Here is an 11,638-nt window from a genome sequence, read left to right on the forward strand (position 1 = left end):
GACCTCCCAAAACAAAACAAAACACAACCTCCCAAACTTTCCTTGGTGTTAAGTATGAGATTTTCTTCTAAGGCTCTTCTTCACTTGCAGCTAAAGTAGTATCTGATTTGATCTGATACTTGCCTGTTGATCTTTTACTCAGTTTAATTTTGAGAGGAGTTTCTCAAACATATTAAAAAGATTCAATCAGGTAAATAATTCTCTATTACAGCTATAACCTACATCTACAGATGCATTAAAATTCATACTTACAATTACCACTGACTAATATATTGATGTCATCTCATCCCATTTTAATCTAGAGGTGATATTTGCACATGGAAAAATGTTATAGATATGTTTGTTTTGCTTCATTGTGATTAATGTCCTTCTACACTGAAGATAATTTTATGTGTGTCCTGTATATGTGTTGCTTTTACTTAATGGCCTAAATGCCCTACTTGTGTTTGTGATAATCTATCATCTTCTTTTGCACACAGTAGTGTTAAAAATTGTTTTGATTATGGTTTGAGAAAATTACTTGTAAATTATTCACTAAAAATACACACCACTTCAGTGTATCATAGGTTCCGTCAGTACTATGTGATTAAAGAGCTCTTAAAGATTTTCTGCTGGAAAGAATTAGCCTATTAAAACAGAAGCATATAGCTTTGTGTGTACCTTGGCAGTATTCATAAACAGAAATAAATGTAGTGAGTAAATATAAAATATTGAACAAGTTAAATAATTCTTCTTTCATGAACTGTAGAGGTAAAAAGTAGCAGGATCTCACAATTTGCCATCTCTCCTGCATGGAGATTGCAAAAAGGATGCTTTGTTGCACTTAAACAGTGGTATCCAATAATAGAGTAATTACAGCACTTTTCATTTTGATGTATTTCTTGATTGCTTTGCTTTACCCTGGATATGGGAGTAGGTCCTTCACTAAATCATCTTGAAGCAATTCTGCATCTAGACTAAATCCTTAGCATACAGTGGGTATCAATCACACGGACAATTAAAATTGAGTATTGACATGTTTTTAAAATAGTCATACATCTCAATTTTGTTTATCTCAAAGTTTTAAAAACCTAATGACCTCATTGCAGCTTGACTATAATTACCATGTTTAAACTTCTATGCATTTTTTAGTTTAAACAGCCTTTGTGTTTTTTTTTAAAACCAAAAGAAAATTAATGAGAAGAGACAAAGAGACATCAAAGAGGTTTTCCCTCTGATTGCAGTGTTAGAAGTTTTGCCTGAAAATAGGTTACATTTCTTCTGTTTTCAGCTGAATCCTCATTAACTTTACATTTTAATGATGTCCAGAGCAAATTATACGATTATGGTAGATGCCTTAAAGGGAAGCTTAAAGGACACCTTTTTAATGTTTGTTTCTTTATTGGTGGCAGTATTTGCACCAGGATTATAAACAGCATTAGAATGCTAAAAGTAATCCCCTAACATCTCAGAAATATCTTCTATTTTTGCCATATATGTAGTATAAGTATCTTTATTTAATATTTAACACAAGTGGAGTATATTAGGGGGATATCTTCATCTTTGTGGAAGAAAAATGTAAATCATGTCCCTTGAAAGAGTTTACAAATTACTTCTGCATCTTATAATCAGTTTAATTTACAATGATAAAATAAGACAGGTGATGTAAGAAAGCCCCTGAATTTTTTTATTTTCTTGAACCCTCAGTGGAGAAGATGATTGAAAAGTTAATAAAGTGATTGTATTTTTACAATGACATAAAGCGTTATTGGGGGAACTTAGTGGAATTTAAATTTATTCCATATAAGGGAACACTATTAGCAGCAGTTCTGCGTTCTAATGTACCTCTCCTACTAAAAATTAAGATTGCATATTTTCATTTTTAGATGAAGAATTGTTATATCAAATGCAGCAACAAGAGCCTGTATTGGGTACACGTCAGAAAAGGTTAACTGAAATTGTCAATAGCTTGAATGGAATTTAGACAGTTGAGAATCCAGGTAGTTCACTTTAGTCTTAGAAAACAAAAAGATATCTTAAAAAATAACATAAAAATTGCACCTTGTCCTCCCAAAAGTATAGAAATTTTATGTTAACATTTTCTTCTGCTTCTTTTTTCCCCTTCACGCCTTTGCCCCACGGAAGGATATGTCATTTCTGAGTGTAGCTCAGTGAAAAGTTAGACCAAAAGGTCTTGTGAAAATTGAGGTCTGCTGTTTCCCTGTCATGACACTTGGCATCTCTGCTTTATGAATAGAACCTTTGATTTTCTTGAGCTGCACTCTAATCAATAAACTAAATTTTTGGGAGGTGGGATTATGGCAAGGGCATGGGAAGAAGTAGGAATGTCCCAAAGTTGCAGCTACAAGTTAGGGCTCAAAATCCAATTGACGTAGTGAAATTTTATCATTTAAGATCTTAAAGGTTAGTACTTCTTGACTACAATGCCGTAATAGAAGTGAATTTCTAATTAATCTCTGATTATTCCTGTAGATATGGCTCTCTGCTTGGCATATGATTTTATGAAGCTAATGTCCTGCATCTATATATTCAGTAGTTCAGATTGGTATTTCTAAAAAATTTCTTTACAGAGGAAACAATCTTTAGTGCTTGTTTTTAATAACTTCAGCCTCCTCATATGTTCCGGACTCTTAGTTCCCGAATGACTGGCTGGCCGCTGTAGTGTTGTCCAGAGCTGGGTGTTGCTGTTCATCTGCAGGTCTGTGTTCTGTAGTTGAGTGGAACTGTGCTTGCACGTGGTCATCTGCTATCAGATGTTCTTGAGAGCTCACGTTCGTAATCGTGACTCTCAAAATAATCCTTTTAGTCCTGAGAGTTCCACCTTAAGGGTGCTACAATTCTATGATCTGCTCTTCCACAGAAATTTTAATAGTGTTTTAGTATCTTGGCATATGTACACATAGTTGTTACGTAAGTGACATGTTCTCTTTTATTGTGAATTCAAATAAATACATTTTTGCTAAATAGTGCCGGATTGAGTTCTTCATCCTTGATTTAGACTGCTGTGTTTTGGTGGAAGCATGCGATACGTCCATCATTAATAAATAATTGAATAATGTAAGAGTCGTTAGACAAGAAGAAAATGGAACTTAACGTTTCCATTTCAGTATGATTCTTACATATTCTTTTTTATATTAATAAATTTTCTGCGGAAACTGCAGAAATTTAAATGATCACGATTGTGTAGGAGTTACAGCAGACCCAAACTGCGCATCCAGCTTGGTGTGCCGCGGGTGATCTCTTGTTAGAAAATGGATTTAAGTCTCTCACATGTTTGCTACTCTGTAAGCTTGAAAACAGCTTTCAAAAGTGGTGGTTTAAGTTCCTAGTTTAGCTTAAATCTTTTAGCTTTGATGCCTTCTAATGTAACTTTATCTTGAAGATTGTATCACTAAAGAAGAAAAAGTGCAATTTCCTGTCTCTCACCTTTATTTTGTAATTATTGGAGAATTTACAGTAGCTTAATCTTTAGTTGAGATTCATATTAAAATTACTGATTAATAAGCTCTAGCTGACAGAAAGATGTGTACATTGTTTCTTTGGCATATGGGATTTGGTATAGAGTCCTATTAGCACTAAAAACCTGAAATGTTCTTCCTGGTAACTCACTCTGCAAGTGTTTGCAGTGGGGCTATTTCCAGCCAGTTATGTGTTAATGATAGTGCAAGGTTGAAGCATTCCAATCATTCATACTCCTGTCCTCCCTTTCTTAGATGTTTCTTTGCTCAGTGTTTTTGCCTTATTTCTTTTTCTTTGTTGTGGTCAGTATAATAGCAAAGACGCTGGCTTTTTTTTTTTCTTTAATAAAGAGTTATGTTAGAGATATACTATAACAGAGATAAGAGCTATTTATGTCCTAAGCTATTGATTTTTAATTAATGTTGCCTGGGCTCATACATGTTGGCAGAATTGCTAACAGCTTGTGGCATTTTTTAATTCACATCTTCTTTTTTGGTATTTTGACAGTGTCATTCATATCTCATGAAAAAGTACCTCGTCAGGTTAAATGTGTTAAAACACCGAGCAAAAAAAAAAAAAAAAAAGGAGAGAATGGAACATAGGGCTGCCTAGAAACCTTGATCCATTGCCAAAGTATTTAAACAATTTAGTGTTTTGGTTTTCTAGCTCCAAGCTGCTTCTCAAATCCCTTGCTAATTAATCCAGTTAATTCTTTGTAGACTAACTGTATGCGGGGCTTTTTCTTGGGCTTCTATCGCTGAGAACCCTGTTTTGTTTGAAGCAAACCTAAGCTCTGTTATAAAGGTTGTAGTAATAAAGTGAGTACTTGTAGATGTAAATACAGTGTTTTGAGCCTTTTTAAAAGGAGTTGTGTTTGTGTGTGTAACTTCTAATTTAATCTTTCATGTTTAAAAATTAAGCATATATGCTTGTATAAAAAGATGGAGAAAACTTTGTCCTTAGTTTGATCATTTAACAAAAGGTGATGGAGCCTCTGTGGAACAATTATGACATGAAGTACTGGCGTTACGATAGTACAACTCATGATATAGGTTGATTTTTCAACAATTACTGTAAATGCTGTTCGTACTCCAAAATGTGCGATTGGATATAGGGCAAATAAGAGAGTTTAACGGGAAGGAGAGTTTTTAGAAATGACCTGTTGATACTTTGTACTCTAATCAAGAGAATTCAAAGGTGGTGTGAATTCAGAACTGGAAAAAGCAGCTAGGGAGCAGAGAGCTTAGAAGCCCAATTAGACGTGGTGTGAGATAAGGAAAAAAGAGTATACACTCCTCAGGTGTGCTTCTCTGTGATAAAAGCAGCTGCAGCTCTTGAGCTTAATTCTAGTCTTCTACGATTTGTTGAAAACTGCTTCCCCTCATGCCGCTTATCAGTGCCAAGCGTATGGTTGCGTGCAGTAATGCAAGTGTACCTCTTGCTATCAGGGTGTTTCTCCCAAGCACTCTGGGAAGAACAGCTCTATGAATGTTCTACTCCATCAGCTCCTCAGTCATTTTGAGAAGTTGCTTCTGAGGACTCACCGTCTGCAGGACACAGCTTTCCCTCCTGTGTGATACTGGTTGTTCTTGCAGAGCGGGATAATGAGCAGATACTGGAGACTGTTAGTGCTGCCGACTGGCCGTAACGAGTTACACTCCTTGTTCCATGCAAATCTATGGAGGGTGACTCAGGGTGGCACATTGGGAGTTGATGACCATCTGCAGTTCAGCACCTTGTGGATCAACCTGTGGGGAAAAATTGTGCGAGTGGATTAAAGTTGCATTTTTAGATTACCTTTGGATTTGGTAGTGAAGGGGGAAAAAAAAAAAAAAGTTGTCAGCCAATCTGCTGCTAAGGGTGGACAGATCGAAAAGTATTGGCAGGGTTCTTGAAAAAGTCTAAAAGTGTAGTTGGAAGTTTGTTGTGTAATAAAGCTGGGCAAGGAAGTGTGAAAGGAAATTAATGAAATTGCTAGTTCAATGCACACCTGATTTCTAGCACTATTAAATCAATATAACATGATTGTGAAATGTCCCTGCTCGGAACTAGACTAGTCCACTACCTCAGGAGCATCTTGATAGCAGAATATGTACTATCATACATCTTGGGAGTATCAAATCTCTTAAAATGTTCCTAGTGCGTCTCTACTTTGCAGTTAAAAATCCTTTTGACACCCTTGCCTTTTCTACAGTTACAAAAATGGTTTTTTAGTGAGGTGATAGATTTCCTGTCTAGTTGCACTGAATATCAGCAAACTCCTCTTTAGATATATATTCTTCAGTCTGATAGTACTGCTTTAAATGTGCTAAACTTACTTTCTCAGAGACCTTCTTTTAATTATAGCAGCACACGTGGTGTAAAGTGAGCTTTGTTAATAAGTAGTAGCTAAAAGCTTTGCAGATGTGAAATAGGTCAATACTGCAAATTGTAAATACACCCACAATTCTCTTGCAGTGCTTGGTGCTGCCCAGTTATTGAACTTTACCCCAAAAGAGAGAAGTCACTCTGAGTAGCTGAACACTCAGTGATTTTTCTCTCATCTCACGGTCATTAGCTACGTGAGGTGTGTTTTTTCCATGCTAGGACTTCTTTCCCCTCACCCCCACTAGTTTTTAAATAGTGTTCGAGAAGTTCAACTTCTGTCATCAACACATCCGACTCCACAGGAAGTTTTTGCAGGAGAGTATACTGAATGCTTTTGCTGTTTTTACAAACTTTCCTCATGTAATGCTTCAGTTTGTAGGCTTTCGCAAGACCTCAGCGATGCTGTAGCCTTAGTTGAGGCTCACTGTGACCAATCTCTGATTAATTTTTAGAAAAAAAATTGCTTCCAGCTTAGTGGCTCTTACCAATTTTCTTTAGCATTTTGATAGACTGAACAGTACTAATGACTGAGAAGTTGAGATGGGCTTGTTATACTGTTCAAGCAGAAACAAAAAGGGGAACTTGAGTATTGAAGGGTACAAGGCGAAGTTCTGAAGTGTATCAGCAAAATAATTATTGCTGTGTTTTATATATGATCTTGCACACCTTCAAACTTAGGAGCGAGTTGGTGACCATTGAAACTATTGATTAGTTAGGGTCATGTAAAAGTTCTGAATGCATTGAGCATGAGATTCTAAGCATGTGTACGTTGTAGGAACCACAGCTGTCATATTACTCTTTATAATAATGTCTCCCCAAAAACAATAGCTAGGTTTGGCTGTCCTTTGATAATGAAACCTATATGAATCAGATTCATTGTATGATAGGTAGGATATTTGTTACTATATATGTCAAAAAGTATTTATGTTAACATCTCTAAAGAAAACAATAGAATTAAGAATGGGATTTTCAGTTTCCTGTGTCAGGATTTCATCTTTGATAGAATCTGTTTTTCCTGTTTCAATGCCACTTGAATAACTAAAGCGTCCTGAAATAAACAGAGGTGCAATAATAGAAATTTTTGAAGCCGTCAAAATGATTCCAAAGAGCTTGTTTTCTGTAAAATCTTGTATTGCTATGCAGGGAGATTCCCAAAGAGATGATATTTGTGCAGATCAGTAACGCAGAGCGGTGTCATTGGGAGCTGGTGGTGCTCTACTAAAGTAACACATGATAACTTTGAAACTGAAACCAGTTTGAGACTGTCAATATTGAAAGTATGAAAGTAAGGTCAGAGTTTTAAACATTATAAAGTTACATAGCTTGGGGCTTAGAAATCAGTATTCACTGTTGCACGTTTAACAAAGAAGGTATTTTCTCTGTAGTTTAGGCAATTATACAGTTGCTGAAGAGCAGGGTTGGTTTTTTTCTTTTTTAGTACAGCACTTCAAGAACTTATGGTTGGCTAGAACACTTTTGTTCCAAGTGCTTTTTGAGTCAGTTCAGATTAAACCTGAAATGTGACGGTCCATATAACAATGAATATATTTCTGCAGTACTTGCATGTATTTGCCTAATAATACGTCTATCTGAATTTATTATGATTGGTCAATTTTGGAAAGAGTTTTAAAAAAAAGTTAGGTGACTGTAAAGTGTTCTGTAATACATGGAAAATACAGGTTATTAGCAAATTAAAATGGCCATAATATCATTAAAACGAAAACCAAAAATAGTGAAAATAAAGCAGTTTGGAAAATGTTTATAAAACTCAAAGTATTTTCTAGTAATGAAAAGCCTGGTGGTATGTTGGAAAATACTATTTGTTTTCATTAGCAATTCCTTTAGGTTTTGTAATGTAGTTGATTGATTGCCATGGCCACATTGTGGTTTTACAGGAGCTCCTTGTAGTATAGTATTTCTAAAAAAGCAGTATGGCATTAAAATGGCTTTTTTCAAAACAACAAAGAGAATTAGAAATTATCTGGTTGACACAGGAAAGTAGAAAAGGTGACATTATGTAAAAATTTATCTTAAAATTATTTGAGTAAGGATATTTTTTTTGAATGAAGGTGCTTATTAACATGCCAGTGTTAGGTATGAATTAAGGTGGCCATAAACTCTAATTTTATCAAATATAAATCTTTTATTTTTGCTGTTAAAATCTACCTTAAAGAAGTTGTTTTGGGTTACATATACTTGAACCTTCAGCAGAAGCAGTAATTTTGGGAAAGCAGATAGGCATACATAAGCAATTTGAAATACATGTCTTGTAAATATTAGAGAGGGGGACTGTTTCTTGTAGCAGTGTCAGAACTCTAGTTGCTTTGGTCTCATCTTGTGTAACTTGAGAATTTACACTCTGGAAATATAAGTTAAATTGGCAGATTTACACAATCACCGCTTGTGTCTGGTACTGTTAAACTCTAGATGATGCACCATGGATTAATTTTTGCTGCATGCTAGCTATGGGTGATGAAGGTCTGTTTAGTTTTCTTCCTTTATTGCTTCTGAAACTTAAGAAAAATCTTATCTTGTAAATCCTACCCTGTGTGGTATTGGCACTTCCAGACTGTCACATTTAAATCATAGCATGAAATATTAGTTAACTGTTTCTTTCATATTTTCAGGACAAGGAGGGCTTGCCAGCTGCTGTTGAAGTGAAGAGGCTGTCACCAGGCAACTCTGCTGTCTCGGAATATAAATACATAGAGGCAGAAGAGAAACAAATACAGTATTCATGGCCTGAGCACTTGAAACGTATCTCTATTAAATTTATAGAGTGGTGAAAAGGTTATGAGGAAAAAAAAAATACCGATCAAACATAAATATATTAAAAAATTATTAAAAGCTAAAAAATCCCACTAAAGTAGGTGTTCCTATTCAACTTCTACATTTAAACTCTTTTGTATAATTATTACAGGCAGCCTGTAAAATATTTCAGAACACTTCATATTTTATTTTGTAAGCCAGGCTTTGTGGACTTCTTGAACACTGAAGTAGGATGTTACCTAATTGTATTTTTTGCAAGTTTTAGCTGCTGCATAATTTGTTGACTAAAATTACAAGGGAGAAAAAAAAGGATTAAAACCATAATCCATTCAAAATTTGCTCCTTGCAGGTCTCCTGGAGTTTGGCTTAGATTTCCAGTAATACTAAATTTCTGGGTTGGTTGAAGAACAGATGGTTATGAAGAGAAATATCCCCTTAAGTGCATAGTAAAGCAAACTCAAAAGATTCATCAACCGTGCTTTAATGTGGACTTGAGGTATCACCACAGTAATTAACCATTGCATATAAAAGATCTGAAGACCTCAAATGAAGATGGGAGAAACATGTAACAAACAAGACCTGAAATAAGAACTTTTTTTGTCTTCTGGTTTTGATCTTTGTTATGTTTAGCTCTATCCTATGCATCCCATTTTTATAGTTCTAGCTTTAGTTATATCAGTATCATCACTTTAAAAATTAATCTGGATTGAAAGTTTTCTGCTCTTCCTTGTAAAGAAATAATTCCAAGTTTTCTGATCACCGAAGACAGCTTTCTAATGTCTCCTGATTCTTACAATTTTGAATGTTAGTAGAAGAGTAAGTAACCTGTACTGTTGCACACCTGATCTTTTTAAAACTGATTTCTTGGTATGGATGAAACAAAAGGAGTTAAGGATTTAATATAGAAGTAATTCCCCAAACTTATTTCATATATTGAACACTTGGTGTTTGCAACACAATTGTTTCACAGCTTCCATTAAAAGAATTGGTAAAGTTTTGATTAACCTGGCACTTCATATGAGAATCCAAGGGAGTAAATAAAAGCGGCTGGAGCATGTTACCTTACAAAAAGGCCTAACATCTGATGCAAAACTCTTCCCATATTCTTATCATTTATCAGATCTTCAGTCTGACACATGCATTTTCTTCAGTCCGTTGCTTCTTGACCTGCTCCTTCTACAGCTGAACGCTGTGGAAGGGAAGAGCTGATCTTGTTCCTTGGGAAAGAGATGACTGACTTCATACTAGAGAAGAGATTAGAAATAAAATATAAACTGAACCGACTCTTCAGTTTTTGTGGTTATACTTGCCTTAACATTTAGATCAGACCCGACTTCGGTGGTAGTTTTAGTTTGTGTTTTTTTAATTTATTTTTAAATTTTCCATTATCTGTTTATTTCATGATAATTCAGCTCTTCAAATGGTATTGAAACAGGAGAACGGATTCTTTCAAAGTTGTAACTGTGCCAGGGGAAGCTGGAAATGCCATTCTGAACTCTACTAATTTTCTGTAGTGGAATGTCCATGTGATGCTTTAAATGGCTTTTCATTGGCAAGCTGGACAGTTCAACAACTTGATACCAAGGAACTGATTAGGAGTTGCTAAGAAGAAGCTAACATAGCCTCTTCTTTCTGTAGAAGGCAATGAATATTTTTCCTGTAGTCTTATCCAAGAAGCGTTGTTTCTATTTTGCACTTATTGTACTTTAGGTTTTTAACAGGATTGTAAAATGAATTTAACCGAGACCCCTTTAGATGGGAAGTTGGTTTGGATGCTAGGAGCAGGGAAAGTCTGCTGTGTAAGGGTTACTCTGAACGGGTTGTAAAGCTGCTGATGGACAAGTGCCTGCACTGGCAGAGTGCTGGGAGGAGAACAGTTAGGAACCCCCAGCCACCCCGAGTGTTCCGAAACTTTAGGGCAACTTTGACAACGTTTGCAGGTTCCGGTACTGTTCGGGCTCCGCATCTCTCTCTTCTGGAGAGCTGTATATTGGCTTAAGTAAAAATCCACAAGGAAGTTGTAGCTTAACCTGCTTTATTTTGGAAGGATTTTTGAGATATATCTAAGATATTGCTGAACACTGCCTGGGAAGTTTTGCTCCTTGCTGCCCCTCTAACTCTTGATGTGTTAATAATATAAAAACAATTATGGAAATCATAGTGATTTCCTTAATCTGTTCTGGTTTTCTCTCTTCCTTCCTGTTCCCTATGATGTATATTTTATGTTGCCTTTGCTCTCAGTCTTTCGTGCTTTTGGATCATTTTACTGAACTCTGAACAGCGTTTTGTGTGTGAGTTGCAAACCTTATATTCTGTTTCTAGATTAAACTGTTGTGAAAAGCATTTTCATGTTACCAGTGAGGGTTTTGGCACTTGCAGGGCAGGCTTCCAAATATTCTGTTGAGAGAGGCAGGCAAACTTGCAAGTCTGATTTTTTATGGCGTTAATGTCAACGGACTCAAAATGTCAATTTGAACAGGAGCTGATGAACATGCTACTTGCTGATTCACTCCACTGGTGCTTGTACATCATTCACAAAAACCTCAGTGAGTGAGAACCATAGGTCCGTGTCCATGTACTTCTGCCTAGCTTGCCACAAAGATGCAGACTATATCCTAGAAATAGGTTTGTTTGAAATGTGATCTGCTACGTGAATAGTTTCATTGCATACTATTCTCCTGTGAGTTGTATTTTTGACTTTTGAACCTGCTCTGTACATACTTACTATGCATATTGATATTTTGGGGTAACTTCAGCTACATGCATTGTTGTGCTGGCAGGTTGTTTTTTTTTCAGTATAGTTTGTAAGATGTTCTTGCAGAATTTTCACATACATCTTGGTTGTTTTTTGACATGCACTTTTAGAATAAGGAGTACTTTAAAGAAGACAAGATTGAAGTCTTAAGGCTTCACATCCAGAAAAATATAATTTTAATTCCATGTGTTTTTTCTGCCAGAAGTTGTTCTGAGTTTTCTTGTCGGTCTTCTTGTGTGTGTAGGGTGTTTTTTTTTTCTCTCCCACATTTTCTCCACGCCCCCCCCC

At 35.7% G+C, this 11,638-nt stretch overlaps 1 protein-coding gene across 1 annotated transcript in view; it reads left to right on the plus strand.

The window, feature by feature from the left end:
• DENND1A (DENN domain containing 1A) overlaps positions 1 to 11,638 on the plus strand; it is a 228,893-nt gene that overhangs the window by 36,455 nt on the left and 180,800 nt on the right. The gene's annotated exons all lie outside the window — the stretch shown is intronic.

Source organism: Athene cunicularia (assembly GCF_003259725.1).
Source record: "Athene cunicularia isolate RWA chromosome 17 unlocalized genomic scaffold, athCun1 chr17_part1, whole genome shotgun sequence".
In the NCBI taxonomy this organism is placed as follows: domain Eukaryota; kingdom Metazoa; phylum Chordata; class Aves; order Strigiformes; family Strigidae; genus Athene; species Athene cunicularia.